Consider the following 6,834-nt stretch of genomic DNA (forward strand, 5'->3'; position numbering starts at 1 on the left):
TGGCCCCCAGATGTATTTTCACGTCAGAACTCAGACAAGTGTGACAGTTTCTTCCTTTAAGCTCCTCTTTTGAATAGTTTAGCATGACTCAAGGCTTTACCACTTTCCTTCACTTTTAGGATATTCTTTTCCAAGGCAATTTACCATAATAGAGTCCATCTCCCCACAGGACAGAGAGCAGTGTGCTGGCCTGAAAAGGGGAGGTGGTTTAACTTGGAGAATCAAGCCACACACTCAGGAAAGCTGAATTCTGGTTCCGGTTCTGTTTCTAATTTAACCATAAGATCAAAGCCTACCCTCCAACTCCTCTCTATGGAAAAGGAGAGATTATAACACCTCCTAAAAACCTCGCTGTAATGTAACAAATGAACTCCCAAGGGAACATGTTATGAAAAAGATTTAAACAGAACAAAATTATTTTGGTACTTTAGGATTAAATCACTTTGGCTGGGATCCAAGACTAATCCAATTTATACTATATTCTACTTAGAGTTATTAGTGTTATAGTCAAATTATTGAATTTAGGGTTTATTTGGCATGGTATTGGCTAATGTGTTTGTTATGTCACTTTAAGAATATATTTAGACTTATTTTTATTTGTCAGGCTTGTAATTTACCCTACATCTTATCATCACTTGCTCACCAAGTTCACCAATTTGCCATTCTTTCAATTTGTGCCTCACTCTAGGCCAGAGTTGTTGTTGTTCAACCTCATCTCTAGTGACATTTTGAACAGGATAATTGGAATAAAAAATATTTGGCTGCAAGGTAGAATGTTTAGCAGCATCCCTAGCCTGTACCCACTAGATGCTAGTAACACCCTTCCCCAAAAGTTGTGACAAATAAAAATGTCTCCAGACATTACCAAATGTCCCCTGTGGGGCAAAATTGCCAACACCACCCTGCCGCCTCTGCCTCCTACCCCTCGCCCCCAGCTCATTGAGAATCACAGCCCTACACCTTGTTTCTAGCCATATAACTAACACTGAATAACTACTTCTGACAACACAACCATTCATTCCCTTCAGAACTCCTTAATGGCCACAGCTTGTCTCACCTTCTGTCTTTCAGAACACCTCCCCTGCTTCGAAGAATAGGCTAATTCTTGCCCAAAAGCCACATCTATGTGTACAGCCCAAGCATGAGATATATGGACAATATCTAAAAATATTCAGACCTTTAAGAGTCTCTTCATTCCTGAAAACATTAAGCTTGGAATGCTTAAACAGATTTTGAGATAGGACTTAAGAGATGAGGTACAGATAAAATTAAAACTGACTAGAAACCTTCACCACAACTCAAAATGACTCTTATCAAAATCCTTTCAGAAAATGGAAAAAAAAAAAAAAACTTATGTAACCTTTTCAAAAACCATCACTCACTTCAAATTGTCTTAATCCAATTTCAGTGAGAATTAAAGAGCAGGGGAGTACTGCTTGTGTGTCAGATCCTATATCATAACCCTCTTGAACTTTTCTAGCAAAAATGGATTCTTTTTATAAACCATTCTTGACTCTGTGTGGTAAACTTGTCTAATTTCAGTCTGACTGGAAATATTTTCCACATACTCTCTCCCTGATCCCAACACAAGCTTCGTAAATCTCAGATGGTCCTTGAAAGACTACAATATGATTTAAAATATTGGAAAACTTGAGATTTCAGGAAACTGATGTAAACTGTTTAATATTTACCCTTCACTTTCAAATCTCCCAGACTGTCTAATGAGCTTTACAGGGTGTTTCTTCCAATCGATTGCCAAGGTAAATATAGCTGCATTTGAGGGAGGGAAAGAGGAGAAAGATATTTCTATAAATCTGGGTGCTTTCCACTTCTGCCATCTGATTAGGCCTGCAAATGGGAAGAAACATCCAGTTTTGGGAAAATAAGATAAATCTCCTAGTTTTAAATACCATACTTTATGATCTGAGGAAGTGTAATTTTTATTTTGCACAAAATAAATTTCATAAATTCTTTTTATTCAGTTAGTAAGTTTCCATTGTGCTTTCCAAGGAAAGCTATAAGCAGAAAAAAGTCAAGGAGCTAAAATTTCAATTCTTTGGTCTCAACTACCTATCACAAGGCATTAGCAAACAGGAGCTGAAACTGTGTGCTTAAGCCCAGACATGTATTGTTAAATGTGACATGCTCAATTTATCATTAGTTATGAAGTGAAAACGGATGAATACACATTCAATTTAGTTCAGCTGCTTTCTTCATTTATCACACTCTTTCATCATCCATCATCTTCCCCCACCCTTTTGATTTGAACAAATAACACACTCTCATAAGTTTAATCTAATTAATCATAATTGTAAGGTAATGTTCCCTTAATGAACCATACATCTGATTTTATAAAGTTTGTTGCAATTTTATTAAAATGTGTTCCAGATAGAATCTAAAAATGTTCTCTTTGAAGCCCAACCACCTAATCATTCCTTGGCCTAACTCATGTTTCTCAACTGCGTGGATGCGTACGCACGCACACACAACACACACACAAGCACGCTCTTCTTTTGTAGGGATGATAAAGATATAACAATACTCAGAGTCATTGGAGCATGTTGGTCTTCTATGGAACAACTGTTTCAGTAAATTGGAAAGTGTTCATCATTTCATTAGATGAGATAGAAAGTTAAGAAAATTAATTGCAGAGTAGAGAAAAAAAGTAATGAGGAATGGAAAGGATTCTTTCTCCCTAATTATTATTATGGAGAATATAAAGACCAGGATAGAAATATAAAGAAGAAATTGCCTTTTGTGGGTAGTAACTTATGCTAAAAATTCCAAAATTCTCTTTCTAATATAACTCCAAAGAGAATCTCATAAGAGAGCTGACAGAGTAAAAACTGTTGTAATCACATATTATTACCTACATTTGAGCAGGGGGGATAAAATGAGCCCCCAGTCTGAATCTGCACAAGTTTTGGTTCAGGTGGCAAAGTATCAGAGAACACTTAAAGCCAGAAGAAACATTAAAGCCATTTTGCTCGAATCCCTTGCTTTAAAAATGAGGGAGACTGAAGCCATGAGAGGTTAAGAGACTTGCCCAAGGTCACAGAAGTAGGTGGCCATAGAATCAAGACTATGACACAAGCCCACTGACTGGCACTGCAGCACCAGTTTCCATCTGATCCTGCATTTCCTTTCAAGTCACAGGATCTCACAAGCCTCTTCCTGTTTAATTTCAGTTGCTTTCTCTTTTGTATGAAAAAAATCGGGTACATTTTAAGAAGAAAAACAGAATCTCTTTAGAGCCTATACCGTAATATTACCATAAAGTTGCAATCTCATTGTTCTTTATAAGCTAAGTGTCACACTGATGATACTATCAGAGATGGGACAAAACCCTTCCAGTGCATCTCTCATTGTCCTCTTGCAAAAGATAAAACACCTTGTTTCACGTGGGGGTGTTGCCTTCAGCTGTAGCTCTTTGATTTCCTGCTATGGAAAAGCTTTTCTTGACTGACTCACTGCTCTTTATAGTCCTTCTCATGGGTACATGGTCTGCTTCTCCTCTGCAATCTCATTAATGACATTGGCACCATTTGCCCTAGTTCTCTCCTTGTGTTCCTGACATTCTAGCCCAGGCTATTTCTTAAATGCCCTTTCTCCATACGACAGCAAGACAATGGCCAAACTGAAGAATCAATTAACATAGACATAAAGAATAAGGCCTATAATCAGTCGTTCCCTTGTTTTATAGTTTAAGGGCTGAGACCATCTAATAGTCCTGACATGCACCTTAGCAAAATGCTTCTCTGCCCTAACAATGATTACAAATTTTATTCATTCTCTACTTTGGAGCTAATTTCATTAGCGATCAATGCACAGAAAATGATCATACACTGACAAACAAAAACACGTGGACAAGGTTAATTTCTTTTTAAATTAAAAAAGAAATGCTGATACTGGTCCTCTTGTACACTGCTAGTAAAAGTGTAAACTGCTAGTAAAAGTGTAAACTGGCAGTCATCTGGCAGAGAGAGGCAATGTAGTCATACTCGAATCAAGCTTTAAAATTTTTTGTCTACAGCCATGCCACCATGAACGCGCCCAATCTCATCTGATCTCAGAAGCTAAGCAGGGTCGGGCCTGGTTAGTACTTGCATGGGAGACCACTAGGAAGACCAGGTGTTGTTTTGGTTTTTTATTTTTTTAAAAGAAACTTTAAATTTTTGTGGACCCTTTGATAGAAAAACTTTAATTCCCATAATTTTTTCTAAGAAAATAATCAATGTATCAGAGTTTGAAAGTTTGGAACATCTTTAAAACAAAATATTAGCAGCTAATTAAAATGATATTGTAGAATAATGTTAAAAGACCTAAGGAAATATTCACAGAATATGTTAGACATAGAAAGCAGATTTTAAAAACTACTGCAGTATTATCTCATTTAAAAATTTGTTATGAATATATTGCTTGTATAAATAGATTGGATAAATATACACTGAAATGTTAGCATTAACTATCTTCCTGTGTAATAATTGTGGGAATTATAATTCTTCATTAACTGTGTGAGTTACAATCATCTGTTTAATTCCCCTCTTAGTGAAAGCAGGACTTGGCCCATCTTGTTTACTGTTATATTCCCTGTGCTCTGCATGTACCTAGAAAGTTGTAACAGTTCAACAGATATCTTTCGAGTTAATGAAAGTGATTTTTATTTTCTTATTTATGTTCATTCATATTGTCTCAATTTTCTACAGTGAAGATGTATTCCTTTACAATAAAAAAAAAAGTCAGTATATTTTTATTGTTGCTTTCCCAGTGCCTGTTGTTGTTCCCTTCAAAGTCTTAACCTTAGAACACTTTCCTAAGCAAGGTCACGACAAATGTTCCAAGCAAACTAGTGAAAATGGCATTCATCTGGGAACTCAGTGGAAATTAGATAAGAAACTTACATATTTGCAAGTCAGATACCTGCACTGATAAGCATGCTTTAATGTGTCTTTCTTTCAATTAATAATTAATTGAACAGCTACTGTGTACCAAGCATTCTAACTTTCCTTGAGATGAAGAGAGGAGGTGAATACAGTGAAAAAGAAAGTAAAAAAGAACCTCCCTGCCTCCAAGGAAATTACAAATTTTATTGGAAAAATCGAGCCTATGAGTATGTATGTAATCCCATATAAGACAGAATGAAATGTGATACAACAGAGCTATAAATTAAATGCCATGAAAGAAAGAGAAAGGGGATTAAGTGCAATTGTGTGGTGGGGAGGTCAGAGAAGCCTTCAAAGTGGGGCTGACACCCTTAAAAGATCCATAGTTAAATTTTGATAGATGGAGAAGAGGGAGGTCTTTTCTACATTTAACCTTGAATTAGAATAAAACTAATTCCCAATAGCCTGGCATTTAATCACTGCAGAATCAAAAGGCCATGCAGACTTGCTAAACATTCAGGGACAGATTTTTTTTTCTAACCCAGAGGGCATGCAGTAGCAACAACAAATTACAAACTTTGCCCTGGAGTTGGATGCTGGTCCAGCCCTCACCTGCCCAGCCTACAGAGGAGCAGAGACAGGTTTTGGGCATTCAATTTATTTTTTCCAAACCATTTATCACCACTTGATTAGCATATCTTTATGTGCCTGTCTGACTCTCCTCACTAGAATGAAAGCTCCAAAAAGGCAGGGATTTTTGTCTACTTTGCTTATCACTGTATCCCCAGCACCTAGAACAGTGCCTAGGATATGGTAGGCGTTCATTAAATATTTGTTAAATAAATGAATACTCTGTGGTAGGGTGTGGTGTGGCATATGCAAAATATGCTACACTCTGGACGAACACAATCAGCACCATCACTGCTACTATACCCAGCTGAAAGGCCAAACAGCATCCTGAATCCAAGATGCATGATCCCTGAAGTACATAGGTTTGGGCTGGTATATTCGGGACACTTCAAGGATGAAGTACTTTCAGAAGCTCCTAAGTTCATTATCCTAGAAAAGACCTTAGAGAGCCTGGGTCAAGTCCCTCAGAAAGCCCATTAAATTCATTCATTTCTCCCTTTATTACTCCATGTTTCATTTAACAAGCATCTATACTGATTCTTGATCTGTATGGAGTATTGTTATAATAAAGAATTTGTCTTTGTCCCGGGTTCTGGAAGAGAGCTCCTAAAACCTTGGAATTTCCCAAGAGTCTTTATTAAGTAGGTCCTTGTACCATAACTGGGTTTATGCTAAGAAAATTATTCAGGATGGGGGCTGGTTAGGCCAGAAAGATCAACCATGTGACTTGAGTGTTGGGGCTTTGAGCTATTGTGATATCAGCCCAACCTCCACAGAGGAAAGGAGGATTAGAGATTGGATTGGGTTCAACTACATGGCCGATAATTCAATCAATAAAATTCCAATAGAAACTCTGGACACTGGAGCTTGTGTGAGCTTCCTGGTCGGTGAACACACTGATGTGCTAAGAGAGTAATGTGTCCACGTGTTTGGAACCCTCCCAGACCGCATCCTATGTGTATGCTTTATAATAAAACTAAAATCATAAGTATAGCACTCTCTTGAATTCTGTGAATTCATTCTAGTGAATTATCAAAACTGAAGGAGTCATAGGAACTCCCAAATTCATAGCCAGTTGATCAGAAGCGCAGGTGGCCTGGGGACCCCCAAACTTGTGGCTGCCATTTGAAGTCAGTGCAATCTTGTTGGGTACTGTGCCCTTAACTTCTAACCTCTGACCTAACTCGGACTTAAAGAGTTTAAGGTACTCTCCCTTTATTGCTAGTAAAAACCCAGGGTAGAAGTAGAACTTGGTGATCGATTAGTTATATTATAAAGTAGGAAGACACTCCCTGGTAGAAGCATACTTTCCCCTCCTGGT

The 6,834-nt window shown here is 37.5% G+C and overlaps 1 pseudogene; it reads left to right on the plus strand.

The window, feature by feature from the left end:
* Window positions 1–4,025: 4,025 nt before the first annotated feature.
* On the plus strand, window positions 4,026–4,143 carry LOC111737309 (annotated as a pseudogene).
* Window positions 4,144–6,834: the final 2,691 nt, after the last annotated feature.

This window comes from Pteropus vampyrus, unplaced genomic scaffold, assembly GCF_000151845.1.
Source record: "Pteropus vampyrus isolate Shadow unplaced genomic scaffold, Pvam_2.0 Scaffold25, whole genome shotgun sequence".
In the NCBI taxonomy this organism is placed as follows: domain Eukaryota; kingdom Metazoa; phylum Chordata; class Mammalia; order Chiroptera; family Pteropodidae; genus Pteropus; species Pteropus vampyrus.